The sequence below is a fragment of the Thermobia domestica genome, chromosome 7 (genome assembly GCF_964235325.1).
Source record: "Thermobia domestica chromosome 7, izTheDome1.hap1.1, whole genome shotgun sequence".
NCBI classification, from domain to species: domain Eukaryota; kingdom Metazoa; phylum Arthropoda; class Insecta; order Zygentoma; family Lepismatidae; genus Thermobia; species Thermobia domestica.
This window is the reverse complement of record NC_137460.1, coordinates 241375478-241401372: the sequence shown is the minus strand read 5'-3', so window position 1 is coordinate 241401372 and position 25895 is coordinate 241375478.

Genomic DNA, 25895 nt, shown 5'->3' with positions numbered 1-25895 from the left:
TTACAATCTTACACCTATGCGACTTTGCTCCATGGTTTGAATAATTCATCAAATTGATATTTGAAATCTTCTATCTCGCCTGAAACGTTTAACTGTTTTTTTCTTTTCTTAGTTTTGTTTGTTTATTTAGTTTTCCAATTTTCTAAAGATTGTTTTCTAGAAGGACATACTTTCAAGAAAGATGGAATGACATGTGTTTGGAACGTATTATAGTTTTGCCAAAAGATTATTATTATTATTATTATTATTATTATTATTATTATTATTATTATTATTATTATTATTATTATTACAGTATAATCTGTCAAGTTGGCCACCTGCTCATCTTGAACCTGCATTCTCCCATAAGAGATTTGTTACTTATTACTCTATAAGTTGGCCACCTGTCTATCTTGGAAGTTGGCCGCATTGAAGCAATGTTATCCTATGATGATAATGATAAATTTACCTTGGCCACACAACATACCGTTTTGTTGTTTTTCTAAACTTTTTCGTACTTACATACGAGAGGCAGATGTTCTGTATTTGTGACTGGAGACAAGAAGCTTAGATTCCCACGATTTGTTCTTGGAGGTCAATGGCCAGAACACTACCCTGATAAAGGGTTGGTGAAAGAAGATGTGAATAAGAAAAAGCAGGTACAGAAATTCAGGAAATGGTTGTACGTATTTGTTTACGTTTACCCTGTCTGTTTTGGTAAAACCATTAGGTATATCAGCTCCTTTTATCAGTGGAAAGCTTTAGTAATTCCGAAAAATTCTCAAGGTTAAAGCTAACCATCTTAATTGTCAACTATTGGCACCTGACGCTCATCGAAAGGTAGCGGAAATTCTGAATTCCCTTAAGATTTTCCCAAAACATCTTTTGCTGCGAGGGAAACACTTATAGCTCATTAACAAGAGGTAGACGATACTATACTGTACAAGCCTGTGCATATGTGACAAAAAGAAAAGAAATACGTCTAGAATGAATCACCATAAAATGTTTGCCACTGTTTAGTCAGTTCAGATGAAATTTTCTTACTCTACAGATAGCAAGAAGAAGAAAGAAAGAAAAAAAAACTATTTCCGATTTCTGTGTGTGTGTTCAGTGGAAGGGGACGTGTTGAGCTCATGAATTCATAATGGATTCAAAACGTAGGAAGTTGAATGAACTGCGTAAAGAAGAAAAAGGAAGTGTTAGATTTGATAGATAAAGGTGTGAGTCAACGCTCAATATCCGTACAATTTGGGGTATCAAAATTTACAGTAGGGAACATTAATAAAAACAGGGACTCAATTATTAAAGCCTGGGAAGAAAACTGCAATAATGACAGGAAAAGAAAATTACGAAAAACTGATCACGAAGTAGTCAATTCGTTAACCCTTGAATTTTTTCATAAGTGTCGAGCGATGGACATTCCTGTTACAGGGCCGATGCTGCAGGAAAAAGCAAAGGAAATTTCCCGAAGATTTCAAATTGAAAACTTTCATGCTAGTAATGGATGGTTAGAATCGTTTAGATCCCGTCATAACATTAATTTTCGTTTCCTTTCCGGTGAATCTGCAGCAATAGACACAAAAGTAGTCGAAGACTGGAGGTCAAAATTGCAAGTAGTTATCAGTAGTTACCCATTAGAAAACATATTTAATGCCGATGAAACGGGATTATTTTACCGCCAACTCCCACGGAAAAGTTTGGTACAGAAAGGCGAGAAGTGCAAAGGAGGAAAGCTTGCTAAAGAAAGATTAAGTGTCCTTTTGTGTTCTAGTGCTACTGGTGAAAAGTTGAAGCCATTAGTGATCGGTAGTGCCGCACGTCCCAGGGTGTTCAAAGAAAAGCGAATCGACGTTAAGAATTTGCCAGTTCATTGGTACTCGAACAAAAAGGCATGGATGACCAGAGTGGTAAGAAAGAACCAAGAAAACTGAAGAAAAGTGATGTGTGCAATTTTTGAAAACAAAAATGTTATTGGGTAAAATCATGCAAAAAGTGGATCGCAAATGGAAGACCGGGCAAAAACAAGAGTATGACTGGAAGTGAAGTGAATACGCCACTAATGTCAGTGTATGAAGAGGCCTACGTAACTCAAACGGATTCAACATCATGGTAGGAGACAACGGCGCTACTAGACATGTTACAAATGAGGCGTATAGTTTCTAAATCCGCCATCTCCTTCATAAACGGTTTCGAGAAAAACAGAAAAGACTGATAACTCAGAGATTATGAGAGATAAAATTTTCTTTTTAGAAATACTTTACTGCTTTCTGGACATTCATTATAACTACCAAATGACAAAAATCTCTCTCATTCCATATCTCGGTTATTGCAGAAAGCAGTTTGGAGATGGCTGATTTTGTAAACAACTTTTGGAGATGGAGGACATTGAAACAAACGTACCTAAGTTACTTTTGGGGTTTATTTGCTTCCAAGTCATTACTATTATACTTTCGGATAACTATTTCAGAACAGAACAGTAGATGGAGATAAACTGAATCTAAACAACGATATTAACTTGTTGGGTGACATTATAATGTGCACAAACAAGGAAAAAAATGAAGCTCTAATCATAGTACGTTAGCTACATTTACGGGTCAAGTTCCGAAGTTCCCAGCCCGTTTAGAAATGTCGTCTCCTAGCATAACATAAGCTAACTTAACCTCACCTCACTAACCTAATCTAACCTATTGGGACCTAACCTAACCTAACCTGACCTAACCTAACATAGCTTCACATAACAGGATGAGAACTTCGGAATAAATGTCACCTTTACCAACAAGAAAAGGATTGAAAGTGATCTTTACACTGTTGTCAGATATAGATCTCATCAGAATCATGTTCGGAACACTGGCATTCAGCCTAATCCTCATCTACACTTTCTTCTGTTGACGCAGTCAGTCTCTTTTCAGCATCAACTTAAATGGCTACGTTTGAATTAGCACGCCAATTCTCCCCGAAGTGTTTCGTTACGAGTTGAACAACATCTTGCAACTTTTTTTCATTAACGTCGGTCTTCAATTCATAGCATAGCATAGAATAGAATCGAGATGGCGGGTTTACAAACACACTGCTGAGTGGAGATGGCGGCTTTTGAAAAATACCCTGAACTTTAAAGCAGTAATTGAGGGTGGAGGTGGCGACATTTCAAACAACTCTTTTCATCATCATGTAGGGCATGGAAAGGAATACCAGTAAATCTACTTACCTCATTTTTTTCAAAAATTGGAGATGGCGGATTTAGAAACTATACGCCTCAAATAGTCCCTGTTTCTTAACCGACTTTGAAATGTTTGATACTGGTAGTCAGTGTAGTAGGCCTATTAATGCAGCAGGTAAGGAAACATTGACGGCAGTGGGAAAAGGGACTATTCAAGTTTTGTCAACTGTAAATGGGAAGAGTAAGGAAATAACATTAAAAGATGTGTGGTACGTTCCCAATATACAAACAAACTTGTTCTCAGTGTTAGCTGCTCAGGACAGAAATTCCAAAAGCGAATTTAGGTCATCCGCTACAGAGTGCTCTCTTGTAATTAATAATGAAATGGTGATTCAAGGCTTTCGTGAAGTTAGAGGTACATTGTACAAAGCATATATTAAACCAGTAAAACCAACAGGTGATACAAACATTGCTGTCGCAGAAAGTTCATTGCTTCAGCTCTATCATGAAAAGGTGGGGTCATCAGGACAAACGTCATGTCAAAGTAATGATTGAAAGATAGGTTAGGTATTACTATTCAGTCAGGTAAAGAACTCTGTGAACCTTGTATTTACGGTAAAGCTCATCGATTGCCGTTTGGTAATAGAAAGCCAGCATCAAAATCTGGTGAGTTAATTTCAGCCGATGTTTGTGGGCCATTTGATGAATCATTTCAAATAAACGATACTTAGTGTTGTTTAAGGATAGCTACACGAAGTTTCATTATGGTTATGTTGTTAAGCAAAGTCAGAGGTAAAGAATGTTTTGAAAGACATGTTAGCTCATGTAAAAACACTAGGGCGCACTGTTCAGGAATTATTGAGTGATAATGGAGGTGAATTTGACAACGAAGAAGTTCGAGCAATTCTTAGAGCAAGTGGAATTGTTCAAAGATTGACAGCCCCTTATACGCCTGAACAAAATGGTGAAAGCGAAAGGGAAATGCGTACAGTAGTGGAAATGGCCAGAACATTTAAGTATTGAAACCCAGAAGCAAATTTTCCTGCAGCAATTTGGGCGGAATTAGTTAGTACAACTATTCATGTCCGGAATCGAACAGGGAAATCTTCGGTAGAAGGTGCAAGTCCTTATGAAGTATGGATGGGTTAAAAAAAACAAGAATAAAACTCTTACGCATTGTAGGTTCGGTATGTTATGCCCATGTTCCAAGGGAAAATCGAAGGAAAATGGACAGAAAAGCAATCAAAAGGGTATCTCGTCGGATTCAACTGTGATGAAAGTTATAGAATTTGGGTCAAGGAAGAAAACAACTGATTATATCCAGAGATGTAACATTTCAAGAGAAACCAAGTGGATGTAAAGAATATGCGCAAGTCCCGCTTCTAGATGAAAAGTCTGAGAAAACAAGTCATCACAACAACCAGGGAAAGAATCCGAAGGGCCAAAGGAACAGGGAGAGAATCAGGAGTATAATACAGAGCGCAATGAAGACTCCCAGGATGAAGAAGAGACAGATGCAGAACAAGAAGGAGAGTTTGTTAATGGCCCACGCCTTAGAGACCGTTCCAAGCTAAAACGACCAGAACGCTTTGATGATTTCGTCATGCAAGCAGAAGATTTTGTCCGTAAAATAAATACGCCAGAAACATATGAGGAAGCAGTAAGTAGCAGAGTGCAGAATGAAAAAAGGCAATGCAAAGTGAAATCGCTTCGTTAAAAGAGAACGAGACGTGGAAATTAACTGAATTGCTTGAAAATTCTAAGGCTATCCCTTGTAAGTAGGTCTATCGGATAAAAACAAATTCGGACAGTACTATTGAAAAATATAAGCCGAGGTTAGTAGCACAAGGTTTTAATCAACGTCAGGGTGTTGATTACAATCAAACCTTTAGTCTGATTGCCAGGTTAGCTACAATACGGACATTGTTAAGTGTTGCTGCAAGTGAAAACATGTTTCTGACACAGTTCGATGTGTCTACTGCTTTTCTTTACGGAAAACTTGAGGAAGAAGTATACATGCAACAGCCAAAAGATTATAATGATGGTAGCAATCGTGTGTTCAAGCTCAAGCGGAGCTTATACGGACTGAAACAAGCTCCAAGGTCTTGGAACAAAAGGTTCGGTGGGTTTTTTTAAGATTTTTGATTGATTGATTGATTAGGGGGGCAATGGGGACGTCAGCAGCAAGGCTATATGTCCCATCACGATTAAAACGGTTGCACTGGACTAAAAGATGTGAATAAATAAATGCTAAAAGACTACAGGAGAATAAACAAAAGTGCTGCTAAAGAAAAGGAGAAAACGAAAAATAGAAAATAAAAGAATAAATTAAAATATATAACAACAATATACAGAAAACAATAAAAGCTAACACAAAGTAAAAATTCAGCAGCAATAAAACAGTGGAAATACACTAAAACGGCTCAGAGACGTGAGCAACCCCAGCAGCATTAACAAACTCAAGTACCCGGCAAACCATAACACTTGAATCCCCCAAAGCACGGGTAAGAGCAGAAGGCAATCTGAAACGTTCTCTGAGAGCTGAGCATTCAGGACATTCAACAAGAATGTGCTCAATACTCAGCGAAACTATATACTCCTCACAATACGGACGGTTCAGCCTCCGCAGCAAGTAGCTATGCGTCAGATGTGAGTGTCCGATACACAAACGCGCCAGGAGCACTTCATCTCGACGACGATTCCACGAGGACGTACGCCACTCTCCTAAGAGTGGCTTGACTGCGTGCAATTTATTTTCAATGGCCTGGTACCATTCTGCTTGTCAGTAAGAGCGCATCAAAGAATGGAAATGATTCTGAAGGTCGGAGGAAGGAAGGCTATGCTCCATTGCAACCCCGGCCAACGCTGCGTTCTTCGCAGCTGTGTCAGCACGTTCGTTTCCCCGGATGCCGACATGACCCGGCACCCAGCAGACAACAACGACACAACCCTGTTGCTGCAGCTGATGGTATCTCACAAAAATGTCTTGAATGAGAGAGTGCATACTGAAGACATTCTGTAGACTCAGAACTACGCTCTGAGAATCGGTGCAAACGAGAACACGATGTAAAGAAAGCGAGAGAGCATGGTCCAAGGCAAGCTTAAGTGCAATTAATTCAGCTGTAAACACGGAACACAGGCGATCCAAATGGAATTCTGAGCTGCCCTCGTCAGTGACAAAGGCACAGCCTACAGAATCACCATCCTTAGAACCGTCCGTAAAGAACACATTAAAATCGGGGTACTGATCTAACAGTGCAGCAAACTCTTGCTGGTACACCTGGGAACTAGTAACCTGTTTCGAATGTACAGAAAAACGTGTATCATAACGAGGTATACAAAGCAGCCATGGTGGAAGAGCGGAAAACCGAAAGGGAGGGCCACGCGAAATCATCAGCGAGGAAAGTCGCACACGCCGGGATATACCATGGACGTGTAGAACGAGGACGTGCAGCATAGCGCTCGTAATGCCGACCACCACGGACACGTGGTCCACAAGGGTGGTCTGGAATACAGCACACATGTGCACAATAATTAAGAAGGAGCCTCCTGCGACGATACGCTAGGGAAGGTTCGTTGGCTTCAACGTACAGGCTTGCAACTGGACTAGTACGGTAGGCGCCAGTAGCAATCCGAATACCCAGGTGATGCACGGTATCAAGTTGGTGCAACAAGGAATCACGAGCAGATCCATAGGCAATACAGCCATAGTCTAACTTGGACCGAATTAGACTACGGTACAAGCGAAGGAGAACAGTACGATCAGCACCCCATGTGCGGTGGGAAACGACACGAAGGAGATTCAGAGCTCGAAGACAAGCATACTTAAGATTACGAATGTATGGTGCCCACGACAAGCGACGGTCAAAGACCAGACCCAAGAAACGGACTGTATTTACGAAGGACAAACGGGTGCCACCGAGATACAAGTCCGGGTCAACAATGCAAGTACGCTGCCGGCAGAAGTGAACACATTGGGATTTCTCAGAGGAAAAGCGAAATCCAGTCTCATTCGACCAGCGAACAAAACGATTGAGAGTTAGTTGAAGCTGTCCAGTAATGCCGCGAAGATGGCGGGAGCGGCAAAAATGACAAGGTCGTCAATATAAAGCAGACCAGACACAGGAGCTTGGAGCTGCGAAAGAACACTGTTGACGGCAACAGCTAACAACGTGACACTAAGGACACTGCCTTGTGGAACACAATTTTCTTGCACAAACCGCTCTGAGAGACTAGATCCCACACGCACCCTAAAAAAGCGCTCGTGAAGAAAATTCCGAATAAATTCTGCCATATGGCCACGAAGACCCCAGTCATGTAATTGCCCTAAGATTCCGTAACGCCATGTAGTGTCATACGCCTTTTCTAAATCAAAAAGTATAGTTACAAGGTGCTCGCCATGGAAAAAGGAGTCTTGAATTTCAGCCTCAAGGTAAGCGAGATTGTCTGTAGTGGATCGGAAACGACGAAATCCACTTTGGAACTGGGTCAAAAGTGAATTCGATTCCAAATACCACACCAGGCGTTTGTTGACCATGTGCTCAAATAACTTACAGACGCAGCTCGTAAGAGCTATAGATCTGTAGCTTCTGGGGCTAGTTGAATCTTTCCCAGGCTTTAGGATAGGAAGAACCAGAGCCTCAAGCCAAGCAGGCGGAAAGAACTCCTCTACCCAAAGGTGGTTATACAGCTGCAATAAAGCAAACTGAGTATCGCGGGAGAGGTGGCGGAACATTTCGGTCAAGCCCTGGGGCAGTTTTGTAGAATTCACGAAGAGCAGTATCGAATTTAACAAGCGTGAAAGGGGCGTTGTAATCCTCGCTGTTGGCGGTACGGAAGTGTAACGGGTGCCGCTCTAACCGAGTCTTAATACGTGCGAACGCGAGAGGGTAGTGTCCCGATTCAGAGATAGATGCAAAATACTGGCCCAACACGTCACATATCTCTGAAGCGTTAGTCTCAAGTACATCATTCACAGATAAAGCAGGGACGTTAATAGAAGAATAAGTTCCAGTAAGGGAGCGGACCCGACGCCACACAGTAGACATGGACGTGCGATTAGTTATGGGCGAAGTATAAGTCTTCCAGCTTTGGCGCTTCGAAAGCTTCATAAGACGTCTAGCGCGAGCACGCAGAATGTTGAACTGCTGAAGATTTTCGTCAGTGGGATGACGACTGGAAGTTACAAGAGCACGTCGACGAGCCAGGATAGCCTCACGGATCTCCGCAGACCACCATGGAACTCGTCGGCAGGGCAATTCGCCACCACTTTCTGGAATGGAACCATGAGCAGGATCAAGAACAGTCTGCTCAAAGTTCTCTGCAACAACAGCTACAAAGAGATCATCATGACAATCAAACTTACTGAGCTCGCTAAATTTATGCCAGTCAGCACGCTTCGAATTAAAGCGGCGTAGAGGTAAACTAAGTGCTACAGGGAGACCATCAAGGAACAAAGGAAAATGATCACTGTCACAAAGATCAGGATGCACTCTCCCCGTCAGTGAAGGCAAAAGGCCAGGACTGCACATGGAGAGGTCGAGACAGGAATATGTACCATGAGCAGTGGAAAAATGAGTAGGGCTACCATCGTTGAGGATGAGCAAGCCAATCTCCTCAAGAAATTCCGTTACCTGACGACCGCGATCGTCAGTACGGACCGAGCCCCACAGGCGGTGGTATGCATTAAGGTCTCCGACCAGCAACACTGGTGGTTCGAGTTGATGGAAAAGCTGAAGGAGCTCGGCGGCTGAAAAGGCTTCCGAGTGAGGGATATATAACGAACAGATACTAAGCGGACGAGAGAAGTAGACTCGCACCGCAACTGCTTGCAGTCGAGAGACAAGGCGAGACTGCCGAGAATAAATAGAATCGGAGACGCATACGGCCACGCCGCCAGCAGCGTGACCAGCATCTGACTTATCACATCTGTACATAGTGTACCCAGAAAGGAAGGACTGGGTAGGCTTAAAGTGCGTTTCTTGCAAGCAGACAAAAATTGGCGATTGGTGAGTTGGATCAATTCCTCACGGTGACTACAGAAGCCATTCAAGTTCCACTGAAGAAGCGCCATACTGGAAAATGTTAACGTTTAAGGCGAACCTTCCCACGAGGACCAATAACAGCCCACTCGGAATCCATCAGTTCGTCCTCCACCATGTCAGATTTCAGAGAAACTGCAGGTGGCTTACGAACTGGCGCAGATTTAGTTCTCTTTGGAGTGAGAACCATCTTGTTTAGCCGGCGAATATGTTGACTAAGTTTCAGGCCAGCGATATAAGGTGATCGGCGATGGGCTGGAATACGCCGAAGACCGCCACTAACGGAAACCCGTGGGGTTCGGGGAAGTTCGCTTGTCGTTGCAACTGGGGTCTAGGGGTCACAACTAAGCTCTGGGAGAAAGTCGGTTTGTGTGGAAACGTCCGACATCTGGGTTGCTACAGATTTCTTAGAACTTGCTGCAACAGTAGCGAATGGAACAGAAAGCGAGGAAGGAATGCATTCTTTCAAACGACGCTTAGCATCAGCAGCAGAAATCTTTTCAACAACCATGAGCTCCCGTATACGCTTCTCGCGCTGAAAGGCTGGACAGTCCCGAGACCAAGCAGAATACTCACCCTTGCAGTTGACACAGAAGGGCTTGGTTGCTTTACAGGGTTCCGCACCATGACTAGCCTGGCCACAATTGGCACAAAGAGCAGCACTCGCGTTGCACGAGGTGCTGGTGTGTCCAAAATGTTGACATTTATAGCAGCGGAAAAGACTAGGTATATAAGGCCGAACTTTCAATCGATAGTAACCAGCCTTTATATACTCCGGAAGCATTGGCAAACTGAAAGTAAGAATCAGTGACTGGGTAGCGACGAGTTCACCTGACTTCGTACTTTTTATGCGAGCTACATTTATGACATGTTGGTCCGCTAACTCAGATTTAATTTCCTCCTCGGTTGCATTGAGGAGATCGCAACACGATATCACCCCTCGAGAAACGTTCAGTAGACGATGGGGTTCGACTGACACGTTCACTGGTCCAATACTTGTTAACTTCAGTAGCTTCGCGGTTTGCTTCTCATCGATCATTTCCACCAATAGTGTGCCATTCCTCAATTTCTTAATGTCTTTAACCTGTCCGGCGTGGTAAGTAATAACTTTATTAATAACAAAAGGGGATAAGCCCTTAATAGCACTCGGACGGTTTTCATCAGAAGCGGCACTATCATCTTTATCTTTAATTACAAGATATCGTACGACGGGCGCGGCGATACTTGTCTTTTCCACAATTTCAGTTTGACTTGGTTTGGGCTTCTTCCATGAGGGAGAGCCCGGATCAGATTTTAAAGTTTGTGTACTCACAAAAAGAGGATGATATGTAAACATTGAAAAAGGAAAAAAAGGTGTGAGGTCACACCGGGGCGTTAACGGGGAGAACTAACGCTACCCTCTGGCAATCCCATCAGCACGCCCAACACCTTAGGATCAGCGTATGGCCGACGCGGTCAAGGGGAATGGGAGTGCAATAAAACCATTCCTGTCGACAGAAACGCGTGGCCCGGGAAAAGGAAGAGATGAAACAAAAGGAAAGATACCTAGCGAACAAAAATAGACCCCACCAGCCCAGGAAGAAACAAAGCAAAACAAAAGGTGCGGATTTTTTTGGATTTTGTATTTTTAACTTTTTTGTGTATTTTCATGTTTTGCAATTTTTTTTTGTTTCAAAGACTCAACACTCCGGACAACACAAACACTGGACGGACCCAACAGTAGGCCGGGTGGGTGCCCGTTCTCCTCAAGTGGAGGAAGACGTCCGCTAAACCTTCCTCTTCCCGACCCCCACCAACCACCCGCGAGTCCGGTAGCGGTATTCGCGGCTGAGAGGGCATGCAATGATATGCAGATGAGGGGTGAGACATGAATGAATGATGAAGTCGCCCTCTCAGCTCCACCCCCTCCCCGATAATGACGGTCCGCTACATGGAGGGGGGTTTAAGTCTAGGGTTTGTAGTGAGTGAAGCAGATCCGTGCTTATATATTAGAAACAGTAATGGTAAGAAGCTTATAGTTTAACTTTATGTTGATGATGGACTCATCGTGGCAACAGACAAGAGTGATTCAGATACTTTTATTGAGAAACTAAAATCGGAATTCAAAGTTTCTGTGAAAATCAGGATCTTATTTCCTTGGACTTGAAATAGAACCCTGGAGTGATGGTTCTATCAAAGTATGTCAGCAGGCGTTTGCAAGAAAAATCCTCAAAAGATTTAGGATCGAAGAGTGTAATTCAGTCTCAACACCAATGCTCAAGACATCTGATTTGCCAAAACAAGAGGCACAAGATGTTCAAGAAAATAAATTTCCTTATCGACAAGCAGTAGGAGCTCTGATGCACCTAATGGTTGGTACAAGACCAGATTTGGCGTACAGTGTGGGAGTGCTGTCGAGATCATTAGAAAATCCATCTCAAGATGATGTTTTACAAGTGAAAAGGGTTTCCCGTTATTTGGCTGGAACCATTACACTCGGTATTCTTTACTCTTTAAATACGAACAAAGGAGTTTTGGAATGCTTCAGCGACGCAGATTTTGGTGGATGCAGCAAAACGGGACGGTAAACTTCGAAGTGCTGGTGACTCATGCAGAAGGTGCCATTTTATGGCTTAGTAATAGGCAAGGGGTGGTCGCTACTTCCACCATAGAGGCAGAAATTATAACGGCTAGTGAAGCAGCTAAGGAGGTTTTTGGTTAAGCAGACTCATTCGAGGAATTACTAATTAAATTACAGCATATTCCAATTGTTCAGATGGACAATAGCGCAGCTGTAAAATTGGCAGAAAACCCGAAATTCAAGCGAAGAACGACTCATATAGAAGTTAAGAACTTTTACATTAGAGAAAATGTTGTTGAAGGGAAACTAGCAGTTCAGCAAATTGGTACACAGGAACAGGTAGCGGACATTATGACGAAACCACAAAGACTCGGTTGCTAAGTTTGATGATTAAAATGGGATTAGTATAATAATAAAAACTGCTAGATTTCTTCTGCCGGAATATATATATATATATATATATATATATATATATATATATATATATATCTGTCGACCTGTTCCCCTCAGTCCCATGTCGATGCTACCCCGACATCCATTGCGGTTGTAGATCAAGATAGCTCCATTGTCATGCAACGGACAGCATTCAACGAACTTCCCATCTTTGTAACTGAATTCTTAGCTGCTGCTTTTGCAGCACTTTTGTATTTTCCTAAACGTGTTCACATTTTCTCAGATAATATGGCACTTGTTTACTGTTTTCAGAGAAAAAATTGTCGAGTCTTCTTTCTGTTACCAATTGCACATGTTGTATTTCTCTTAGATAACTATGTAATTTCACATGTTGTATCCGAAAAGAATAAAGCAGATATGGTCTCACGCGCCTTCGGCGCGATCCTACAATTACCCTCAGCCAATCAGAGCGCTCCACCTGGCTGCCAGGTTAACAAAACATGGGAGCAAGGTCGGAGCAGCTGAGTTGGAGCAAGTTGAGGGTTATGGTAGGGTCGTGCTAGATACGCGCGTGGATTTCCGATTGATTTTTAATCAGCGTGAATCCGCCCAGTAGTGGTTAAGCCCCTCTCCGGCCTACCGGTCACCTGTTCTCCATTCGCTTGCTTCCGCAACCAGCAACATTACTTCGCATACGTGTAAGTGTCGGGGACGTCGGGTGGCAGCAGACTCTCCTGTTCACATCACTATACCGTATAATGCGTCTCATGTACCCTACCAAGTGTTACACTAGAGCAGGAACAATTCGCTCAAGATTCTTCGGTAGTGTTAGCCCGTCCTACTACTGACTTTGGATCCCTGTCCAGTGCAGCGTCTCTCATACGTCCTTCTCCTGTGATATGTACCACGAAAGGAAGCCAGTTGAAGGCTAGTGCCAGTGCTTCTCGAGTAGATAGTGTTAGCGACACTTTAACGTTTTCAGCTCCTCGTGTCCCAGTGGAGTCTACCCAAGATGTATCTCGTCCACGGAAACTTTATCAAACTACTTTAACTCAATTTTTATTTAAACGCAAAACGAGCAATGAACGACCAGAAACACCAGACCCTAGTGCAGCGTTGGTTGAGTCCCTTCAAGCTCTTACGAGACACACTGAAACCCTCACACAGGATCAGCAGCAACAGCAAAATAATCAACAACAACGTCACTATGGTGCTTCTTTTAACGTCGACGCCGCCATGGTTTACCTGCGCAGCCGTCTGCAAGATCCCACAGTGCCTTGCCGCGACGCCATTGAACTCAGACACATTCACATCTCATTTGCATATATTGAGCAACTTAGTGAAGAAGATAGGTGTTTTCTCATTGAACGAATTCGACTATTTGTATCGCCCTGCAATACAACTGGAGGGTGGCAGCCGCCAACGCCGCCGTCGCCTGCATTCCTGGTGTCCAGATTAATCTTCCGCCTCAGCCCTTTCGGACCACCACGCAAACGGGTTCATCGGCGAAGAAGAATGCGGCTCCAGCCAAGCCCGAGAAACAGTGATCCTGACCCTATTATTGACTTTTGGACGCCCCTACCTGCTGACGGAGCCCCAGCCAATCCATTAGAGGAAGTTCCAGATCAACCCTGGATTCTTGACGACCCTCTCGCACAGCTGATAATTGATTTGGACCTCCAGCCTGAGGATGTCAGATGGCCCCCGGAAGACCCGCGTGTGCTTTTCCTATACATTGCCCAAGAACGCAACATTGACGCTGTGAATCAGCTTGCTATCAGAGAACCGTGGTTCTATCTCCTAGATGATTGGGAATTTTGGAGAGAACTCATTGAACAATTTAGCGGAGTCCCACGTCAAGACACCCCTGACCAAAGTGACCAAGAAGATAGTGACACCCTTAGTGATAGTGGTAGTGATACCTCTAGTGAATCTATGCAACAAGGTGAATCACATATTGCAGCTCATGCTCCCTTACGTATTTGTCCGACCAGTGTTACATTTTCTCCCCCGGGTACATTTTGTTGTGTGGATGAAGTCACTCATATTCCTCCACTTAGTGCTCCTTGTTTACTACGCCGCACTAAGTTTCAGTACTCTTCAGTCTTATCAGCTATGTGCCACGCTGGTGTTATTGAGGAGTCTAACCTCATAGTGAACTCTTTCCCAATTTTCTGTATTCCCAAAGGAAACACAGTGAGAGTGATATATGATTGTTCTGAATGGACAAAGTTCTATAAACCTGTTACTCATGTTACTTTGCCTCGTGTTCAAGATCTCGCCACTATGGCTTCGCCACAGGACTACATGGTTAAGATAAATCTCGCTCAGGGATAATCAAGAACAACGTCACTATGGTGCTTTTTTCACGTCGACACCGCCATGGTTTACCTGCGCAGCCGTCTGCAAGATCCCACAGTGCCTCGCCTTGACCCCATTGAACTCAGACACATTCACATCTCATTTCTATATATTGAGCAACTTAGTGAAGAAGATAGGTGTTTTCTCAGCCAAGCCTGAGAAACAGTGATCCTGATCCTATTGTGTAGTCGCCCCTTGTCGGTCTGAGAGCTGAGATAATATACTTATAAATGACGAGATTGGGGATGACAGAACCGACAAGTTGCGCCCAGGATTTGAAAACATAAGACTTAACAAAACGTGAGGTACGGGATCCAACCTGGGTTGCATTTAAATAAAATCCAACACGTACAAAAGAAACAGACTGTGATGTTAAAGGGGATGAAAAGGGGTAAGAAGGGAGTAACTTTCAGGATAGGTTAATCTACTCGCACTTACTTGCAGATCTGATCGTTGTCCTCTCGACGAATCTTCCAACGGGCCGACGTGCGTCCATCCCTTCGTTTGGCTGGCTGGTCGTTCAAGTAACCAAGGTTAAGAGTCGGCGAAACCCGGACTGAGAAACCAACTTTACGAAAACCGCAATTTTAGATAAACTTAGAACTTCTTCTCAAAAAGCAATACATCGTTGTAGATGGCTATCTGGCTGTATCCGAAACAAAGGTGCTCTATAAGACAGAGCAAGGCAATCAATCGTAAATTTCAAAATGAAGCTCGTGGTCTACATTCTAATTCTTCTCTCACTTCATGTCGACTGTCCCTTCCAAAAGTCTTTCAATCGATTTTGTATGGCGTTCCTTCCGGGTTCATATCTTCGGTTATTCACTCTGATTTGCGTCTCAATGAGAAAAGTGCATGGTTGTAGATTAACCAAGGTAAGGTGATGATAGGAATGCGGACGGGGAAGCAATCTGTTATTTTATTAGCTAAAAAATTACAAACGTAAGAAGTGAATGACAGACAGCAAAGGCAAATGAACTTAGAAAAACAAAATCGAAAGGTGATTTAACTTAAAATGAATAGTTATTCTTTTCATTGTAATGTTCTTTTAAAATAAAATGTCCCATTGTTCAAAATAAGATACTTTCCCGTGTGTCCAAATACACATATCTTCACCTCCCCCCCCTGAAATCAAAGTCCCGAATGAAAACATTTTGGAGAAAAACAAAAAAATCACTTTTTAGTTTTTCTATAAAAGAAAACATTAGCATCTTTGTAGTTGCATTTAGTCTTAATGATAAAAACACAGCAGCAAATATAGTCTGGAGAGAATCATACGATAAGAAATGATGAGTACAGCATAAATTTTCACACACTAACACAGTAGACAGCAGAACAGTCAATGCCAAATGACGTAAGCACAGCATCACTAAGCACAAGTGTAGGTCTGGCAATCACAGGTACAATGTCCTTACACATCACATAACTAGAAAGTTCATTCAGTACAAGTAGATTATAGGAGTAGGGTAGACAGGTATGTAATAGTAACATCACAAAATTTAGGGGATACAGTCAATGACTGCCCGAAACACGTAAATATGAGAATAGGGACAATAATTAGATAAAATAATGGAATGAAAAAAAAATCGACGAAAAAAAACAGGGGAAAAAAAGCAAAAGTAATAACTAAATCATAATCCATATGTATATATCTATATATAGTAACTTAAAAAAACTCCAATTCCAATACAATTGTAACTCCATAATCAAAATAATCATTACGCCGTAGAAGAAAAATTAATCTAGCTACCCATAGAAAGAACAGATAAAAGAACAAAAAAGAATGTTGATTTCAGGTTTTAGAAAAACGAATTGTGGAGAATTTAGTTCCACAATGACCGACGTATTGGCAGAGTTATAGCCCTCTGCACTGGCTATTAAAACCTTTAGGAAATCAACATGACAGACTGTCACCAAACACCTTCCTAAATTACTAACTAAATATGCGATAAAAGAAAAAAAAAACTTCTTTCTTCTTATAAGAAAGTAAAAGTATGTATACTCACAGGCAAATGTGTAATCAAGTCAAATCTTCAAATATACAGAAATATATATATCAAATGAGCAAAAATCTTCGTCATACATAAATCGCAAGACACATATACACTGCAGACAATGAAAAATTGATCATTCAAAAGAATCACTAAAATCACACAAGAGGTCATAACAGTGTATATTCCTTTGAAAAGAATACATTGACTGAGTATATTCCCAATAACTAATAACAAATCGTAGGATTGAATAAAAAATCCAGGGAAAGAAAAAAAACTTCATTCTTCTTTACATCCACATTTGGGTCACAAGATGCATCTTGAAAAATGCAAAAAACGTAAGAATTCCTTCTTCATCACTATCATAACATAGATAGCATATACATATCAATTCACATTTGCGTCTATCTCCCTAGTTTTCTTCTGCTAAACGTAATGTATCAATAAGATGTAGATCTGGGGCCTAGATACTAATTTATTCAGTTTATAAGCTGTTAATAAGATGACCAGGAAAAAGAACGTGTTCTACAAAGTTAACCAACAGTTCTAAGTAACTGAAGAAACAATGATGTCTATATGAGTACTCCTTTTCTTTTTCTTCTCTTCGTTGTAATTGTTATTGCCGGCAATAATTAGAAACACAAACAAACCAAAACAAATTCCATAATGACATGGCCAGTGTCAAAACAAAATTTGTTACCAACTGCACAGATGTTCCTAATCCATCAAATCTTCCTTTGAGAACCGTCTTCTTTTTTCCCTCTTTTTTTTCTAAAAAAACTTCATTGCATAGAAACAGCTTCCGCTTCTTTTCTTTCTTCCAAGGGAAGATACACAGGTAAAAGACGCTGATAGAGATCCCAATTCTCCTTGTCGAAAATACACAGTACAATACAGTCTACGTTGTCCACATGATCCTTTAAAAATTTTCGTGTACTCAGCAATGCAATTCTCGCAGCAGGTTCCTTAGGGAAATGAAATGCACCAGCAGCGATGCAAGGAAAAGCCACAGTTGAAAACTGATTTTTCAACACAAAATCAAAACAATTGTTATAACAATTCTCCAAAGTCTTCTTGTTCGCATCTCTGGGACCACATGTCAATAACACATGATCAGCGGGGAGATTATAACCTGGAGCAATCTTCACTTGTCCTGGTTTCAAAGAACGTATTTTCTCGCAATCTTTACGAAATTCTTCTCCTGCAGCTTCTTGGATACTTCTATCCGCTCCTCCTAAAGGAATAAGTAATTCATTCGTGGGGTTGACAACAGCGTCAGCTTTAATCATAGCAATATCTCCACGGAAAACACTGATTTTCTTGTTAATTGCAGAATTGGCACCAAACTTCGGTTTCAAGCCGGAACAATTCTTCCCTGTTTCAGCCCAAGTAGGTAATTGGTTGGCAATCACAACCTCACGAAGATTCACAGATGGAATATCTTCTTCTTTTTCTATCATGTTTACCGCAGGATTAAAAACAATTTCATAGTGTTCTTTTTCTCTCTCTTTCTTTTGCTTCTCTCCCCGTACTTCGGCACAGCAGGCATTCGCAGTAGCATCATCGACAACGTTTTGTATATGCAAGTCAGCATCTTCTTCTCCCTCTTCCTCGTTTTCCTTTTCCTGTCTCTCGTAGTACTTCTTCAATCTTTGTACTGCAATCGAATCAACCTTGAATCTTCCTCGCGCAGTCTTGAACTTAACAAAATAGGAATTTGGGTGGTCAATGTCTTGAATTATTCCTGGACTAAAATAACGTCCACTGAAAGCTCTGGTGGATCCTTTCTTCATGGTACTGTGCAAAATCCATACCTTATCTCCCACTTTGAAATTAGGTTTCGAATGACGTTTGTCATAAAATTTCGTTGCCGTCTTATGTCTCTGGAACTATTTATTATGGGCTTTGACTCGTATTTCTCCACGTAGTTGTAAACGTTCAGCATTGTCCTGAAATTGACAAGGGGTGTCCAAAATTGCTTCATGTAGCATTCTACATCTGAATCCATGCAAAAGTTCAAAAGGGCTGTATCCAGAGGATAAGTTGACAGTTAAAATGTGGGCTAACACAACAGATGGCAGCAGTTCGACCCATTTTCCTTGATCCTTGTTACATAACGCAGATTTCAGTCTCTGTTCAATGTTTCGGATAGCTATCTCAGCAGTCCCGTTAGCGTAATGAGCTTGAACATTGAATGAATGAAGCTCGCGGTCTACATTCTAACTCTTCTCTCGCTTCATGTCGACTGTCCCTTCCAAAAGTCTTTCAATCGATTTTGTATGGCGTTCCTTCCGGGTTCATATCCTCGGTTATTCACTCTGATTTGCGTCTCAATGAGAAAAGTGCATGCTTGTAGATTAACCAAGGTAAGGTGATGATAGGAATGCGGACGGGGAAGCAATCTGTTATTTTATTAACTGAAAAATTACAAACGTAAGAAGTGAATGACAGACAGCAAAGGCAAATGAACTTAGAAAAAAAAGTCCAAAGGTGATTTAACTTAAAATGAATAGTTATTCTTTTCACTGTAATCTTCTTTTAAAATAAAATGTCCCATTGTTCAAAATAAGATACTTTCCCGTGTGTCCAAATATACATATCTTCACACTATTACTGACTTTGGACGCCCCTACCTGCGGAAGGAGCCCCGGCCAATCCATTAGAGGAAGTTCCAGATCAACCCTGGACTCTTGACGACCCTCTCGCACAGCTGATAATTGATTTGGACCTCCAGCCTGAGGATGTCAGATGGCCCCCGGAAGACCCGCGTGTGCTTTTCCTATACATTGCCCAAGAACGCAACATTGACGCTGTGAATCAGCTTGCTATCAGAGAACCGTGGTTCTATCACCAAGATGATTGGGAATTTTGGAGAGAACTCATTGAACAATTCAGCGGAGTCCCACGTCAAGACACCCCTGACAAAAGTGACCAAGAAGATAGTGACACCATTAGTGATTGTGGTAGTGATACCTCTAGTGAATCTATGCAACAAGGTGAATCACATTGCAGGCTATACTCTCTTACGTGTTTGTCCCACAAGTGTTATATTTTCTCCCCCGGGCACATCTTGTTGTGTGGATGAAGTCACTCATATTCCTCGACTTAGTGCTTCTTGTTTACTACGCCGCACTAAGTTTCAGAACTCTTCAGTCTTATCCGCTATGTGCCACGCTGGTGTTATTGAGGAGTCTAACCTTATAGTGAACTCTTTCCCAATTTTCTGTATTCCCAAAGGAAACACAGTGACAGTGATATATGATTGTTCTGAATGGACAAAGTTCTATAAACCTGTTTCTCATGTTACTTTGCCACTTGTTCAAAATGTCGCCACTATGGCTTCGCCACAGGACTACATGGTTAAGATAGATCTCGCTCAGGGATTCTATCATTGATCGGTGAGCTTATATACCCGACGCTTTTTTGGAACTAAGTGCGGTGAGAAAATGTATCGATTTGTTACACTACCCATGGGCTGGGCGTTAATCCCTCTTATTATGCAAAGATTCGTCACCCACGAATTACGTCTCCATGTCTCACACCTTGTGAGGTTTTTAGTGTATTGTGATGATATCCTTTTAATTGGGTCCCCTGAATAGTTACAAGAAGCTCCTGCAATTTTGTTCTCCCTTACCTGGGACATCAACCTGGACAAATCAGTGCTATATCCTACAAAACGTTTGCTATACCTTGGCATATGGGTGGATTTCTCCGAAAATACTCTTACTATTGATGACCGATACCTTCGTATTGTTAAATCCTGCCCACTCGCTCTGTTACATCGCTCTCGCCGAGCACGTCAAAGTGTCATCTGGATAAATAGTCTGGTGTGCTCCAGTGATTAGTCTTTCATATCCTGTAGCTTTTGCTGTGATACATCGCAAGTTTCTACAATTTGTGGCTACTGTTTTACAAACTGTACGATCACAACCACAATCGATTTGGGTTGATTCGACCTGTTCCGCTCAGTACCATGTCGATGTTACCCCTACATCCATTGCTGTTGTAGATTAAGATCGCTCTATTGTCATGCAATGGACATCATTCAACGAACTTCCCATCTTTGTAACTGAATTCTTAGCTGCTGCTTTTGCAGGACTTTTGTATTTTCCTAAACGTGTTCACATTTTCTCAGATAATATGGCAGTTGTTAAGATAGATCTCGCTCAGGGATAATCAACAACAACGTCACTATGGTGCTTCTTCTGACGTCGACACCGCCATGGTTTACCTGCGCAGCCGTCTGCAAGATCCCACAGTGCCTCGCCGTGACCCCATTAAACTTAGACACATTCACATCTCATTTGTATATATTGACCAACTTAGTGAAGAAAATAGGTGTTTTCTCATTGAACGAATTCGACAACTTTGTATCGCCCTGCAATACAACTGGAGGGTGGCGGCCGCCAACGCCGCTGTCGCCTCCATTCCTGGTGTTCAGATTAATTTTCCACCTCAGCCCTTTCGGACCACCACGCAAACGGGTTCATCGGCGAAGAAGAAGAATGCGGCACCAGCCAAGCACGAGAAACAGTGATCCTGATCCTATTGTGCATTCGCCCTTCTCGGTCTGAGATAATGTACTTATAAATGACGTGATTGGGGATGACAGAACCGACAAGTTGCGCCCAGGATTTGCAAACATAAGACTTAACAAAACGTGAGGTACGGGATCCAACCTGGGTTGCATTTAAATAAAATCCAACACGTACAAAAGAAACAGACTGTGATGTTAAAGGGGATGAAAAGGGGTAAGAAGGGAGTAACTTCCAGGATAGGTTAATGTACTCGCACTTACTTGCAGATCTGATCGTTGTCCTCTCGACGATTCCTCCAACGGGCCGACGTTCGTCCATCCCTCTGTTTGGCTGGCCGGTCGTTCAAGTAACCAAGGTTAAGAGTTGGCGAAACCCGGACTGAGAAACCAACTTTACGAAAACCGCAATTTTAGATAAACTTAAGACTTCTTCTCAAAAGGCAATACATCGTTGTAGATGGCTATCTGGCTTTAGCCGAAACAAAGGTGCTCTATAAGACAGAGCAAGGCAATCAATCGTAAATTTCAAAATGAAGCTCGTGGTCTACATTCTAATTCTTCTCTCACTTCATGTCGACTGTCCCTTCCAAAAGTCTTTCAATCGATTTTGTATGGCGTTCCTTCCGGGTTCATATCCTCGGTTATTCACTCTGATTTGCGTCTCAATGAGAAAAGTGCATGGTTGTAGATTAACCAAGGTAAGGTGATGATAGGAATGCGGACGGGGAAGCAATCTGTTATTTTATTAACTGAAAAATTACAAACGTAAGAAGTGAATGACAGACAGCAAAGGCAAATGAACTTAGAAAAAAAAGTCGAAAGGTGATTTAACTTAAAATGAATAGTTATTCTTTTCACTGTAATCTTCTTTTAAAATAAAATGTCCCATTGTTCAAAATAAGATATTTTGCCGTGTGTCCAAATACATATCTTCACATCCCCCCTGAAATCAAAGTCCCGAATGAAAACATTTCGGAGACAAACAAAAAAATCACTTCTTAGTTTTTCTATAAAAGAAAACATTAGCATTTTTGTAGTTGCATTTAGTCTTAATGATAAAAACACAGCAGCAAATATAGTCTGGAGAGAATTATATGTTAAGAAATGATGAGTACAGCATAAATTTTCACACACTAACACAGTAGACAGCAGAACAGTCAATGCCAAATGACGTAAGCACAGCATCACTAAGCACAAGTGTAGGTCTGGAAATCAGAGGTACAATGTCCTTAGACATCACATAACTGGAAAGTTCATTCAGTACAAGTAGATTATAGGAGTAGGGTAGACAGGTATGTAATAGTAACACCACAAAATTTAGGGGATACAGTCAATGACTGCCCAAAACACGTAAATATGAGAGTAGGGACAATAATTAGATAAAATAATGGAATGAAAAAAACGACGAAAAAAATAGGGAAAAAAAGCAAAAGTAATAACTAAGCCATAATTCATATGTATATATCTATATATAGTAACTTAAAAAAACTCCAATTCCAATACAATTGTAACTCCATAATCAAAATAATCATTACGCCGTAGAAGAAAAATTAATCTAGCTACCCATAGGAAGAACAGATAAAAGAACACAAAAGAATGTTGATTTCAGGTTTTAGAAAAACGAATTGTGGAGAATTTAGTTCCACAATGACCGACGTATTGGCAGAGTTATAGCCCTCTGCACTGGCTATTAAAACCTTTAGGAAATCAACATGACAGACTGTCACCAAACACCTTCCTAAATTACTAACTAAATATGCGATAAAAGAAAAAAAAAACTTCTTTCTTCTTATAAGAAAGTAAAAGTATGTATACTCACAGGCAAATGTGTAATCAAGTCAAATCTTCAAATATACAGAAATATATATATCAAATGAGCAAAAATCTTCGTCATACATAAATCGCAAGACACATATACACTGCAGACAATGAAAAATTGATCATTCAAAAGAATCACTAAAATCACACAAGAGGTCATAACAGTGTATATTCCTTTGAAAAGAATACATTGACTGAGTATATTCCCAATAACTAATAACAAATCGTAGGATTGAATAAAAAATCCAGGGAAAGAAAAAAAACTTCATTCTTCTTTACATCCACATTTGGGTCACAAGATGCATCTTGAAAAATGCAAAAAACGTAAGAATTCCTTCTTCATCACTATCATAACATAGATAGCATATACATATCAATTCACATTTGCGTCTATCTCCCTAGTTTTCTTCTGCTAAACGTAATGTATCAATAAGATGTAGATCTGGGGCCTAGATACTAATTTATTCAGTTTATAAGCTGTTAATAAGATGACCAGGAAAAAGAACGTGTTCTACAAAGTTAACCAACAGTTCTAAGTAACTGAAGAAACAATGATGTCTATATGAGTACTCCTTTTCTTTTTCTTCTCTTCGTTGTAATTGTTATTGCCGGCAATAATTAGAAACACAAACAAACCAAAACAAATTCCATAATGACATGGCCAGTGTCAAAACAAAATTTGTTACCAACTGCACAGATGTTCCTAATCCATCAAATCTTCCTTTGAGAACCGTCTTCTTTTTTCCCTCTTTTTTTTTCTAAAAAAACTTCATTGCAGAGAAACAGCTTCCGCTTATTTTCTTTCTTCCAAGGGAAGATACACAGGTAAAAGACGCTGATAGAGATCCCAATTCTCCTTGTCGGAAATACACAGTACAATACGATCTACGTTGTCCACATGATCCTTTAAAAATTTTCGTGTACTCAGCAATGCAATTCTCGCAGCAGGTTCCTTAGGGAAATGAAATGCACCAGCAGCGATGCAAGGAAAAGCCACAGTTGAAAACTGATTTTTCAACACAAAATCAAAACAATTGTTATAACAATTCTCCAAAGTCTTCTTGTTCGCATCTCTGGGACCACATGTCAATAACACATGATCAGCGGGGAGATTATAACCTGGAGCAATCTTCACTTGTCCTGGTTTCAAAGTAACGTATTTTCTCGCAATCTCTACGAAATTCTTCTCCTGCAGCTTCTTGGATATTTCTATCCGCTCCTCCTAAAGGAATAAGTAATTCATTCGTGGGGTTGACAACAGCGTCAGCTTTAATCATAGCAATATCTCCACGGAAAACACTGATTTTCTTGTTGATTGCAGAATTGGCACCAAACTTCGGTTTCAAGCCGGAACAATTCTTCCCTGTTTCAGCCCAAGTAGGTAATTGGTTGGCTATCACAACCTCACGAAGATTCACAGATGGAATATCTTCTTCTTTTTCTATCATGTTTACCGCAGGATTAAAAACAATTTCATAGTGTTCTTTTTCTCTCTCTTTCTTCTGGTTCTCTCCCCGTGCTTCGGCACAGCAGGCATTCGCAGTAGCATCATCGACAACGTTTGTATATGCAAGTCAACATCTTCTTCTCCCTCTTCCTCGTTTTCCTTTTCCTGTCTCTCGTAGTACTTCTTCAATCTTTGTACTGCAATCGAATCAACCTTGAATCTTCCTCGCGCAGTCTTGAACTTAACAAAATAGGAATTTGGGTGGTCAATGTCTTGAATTATTCCTGGACCAAAATAACGTCCACTGAAAGCTCTGGTGGATCCTTTCTTCATGGTATTGTCCAAAATCCATACCTTATCTCCGACTTTGAAATTAGGTTTCGAATGACGTTTGTCATAAAATTTTGTTACCGTCTGATGTCTCTGGAACCATTTATTATGGGCTTTGTCTCGTATTTCTCCAAGTTGTTGTAAACGTTCAGCATTGTCCTGAAATTGCGTAATGAGCTTGCACATTTAAAAATCGAATCTTAGCTCCAATCATAGCACACAACTCCTTGAATACGTTACTTGTAAAACATGGACCTTTGTCTGTGACTAATTCTTTAAAAATACCGTATTTCAAAATTACATTTTCATAAAGAAAACTACTTACAGAAGATGCTGTTATATTTGCTAATGAACCACAAATAGTATACCGAGTTGCAACATCCACAATGACAATCAAATATTTGTCTCAATATATTACTCGAGGAGTACACCCCTCCAATGTCTACGAAAATGCGATAGAAGGGCGGCACTTGAGGATACGTTTGCAATGTACCATAAGCAGAACCAGATTTATTTTTGCTGGACTGGCAAATTAAACATTCTTTGCATTTCTGATAAATATACTGTTTCATATTAGGGAAATACACAGATTTCACTAAAAGATCATATGTCTTAGGAAAGCCTCCGTGACTTGAACCAATGGCAGAAGTATGAGCCGCATCAAAAACTTTATAGCGTAATAAAACAGGTACAGCAACTAAAAATTTCATACCACTAGATGTTTTTTGTTTTCTATACAAAATTCCTTCTTTAACTGTGAAATAAAATGCTTGTCTTTCAATTTTTGGATTTTTCTTTTCCTTGTTTTCTAACCAATCAAAAATATCCTTATAAAATGGGTCCTTCATTTGTTCATCTCTGAGAGAAGATTCGTCACTTAGCATATTGTTACACTCAGTAACAGAGGAAGAAAATACTCGAGGGCTTCCTCATTTTGTTGCTCATCTGAAATGTCCCTGGGGGCACGAGAAAATCGTGAAATATCATCAGCTTCTACGTTAGATACCCCAGATATGTGTGTAACAGTAAAGTTATACTGTTCAATGAAACTAAGCCACCTAGCAAATTTACCTACATTTTTTGTCTGCTTTAAAAACAAAAGACTCTTACAATCCGTTTTCAAAAAAAGTGACGTCCTAGCAAAAAATAGCGAAAGGATCGAAAAGCATATATAATACTCAAAAGTTCAAATTCATAGGGGTGTCTAGATTTCTCGCTTTTACTTAAGCTACGGCTACAATAAGCAATGGGTGCTAACTCTGGGTCATCTGGAGAGGATAT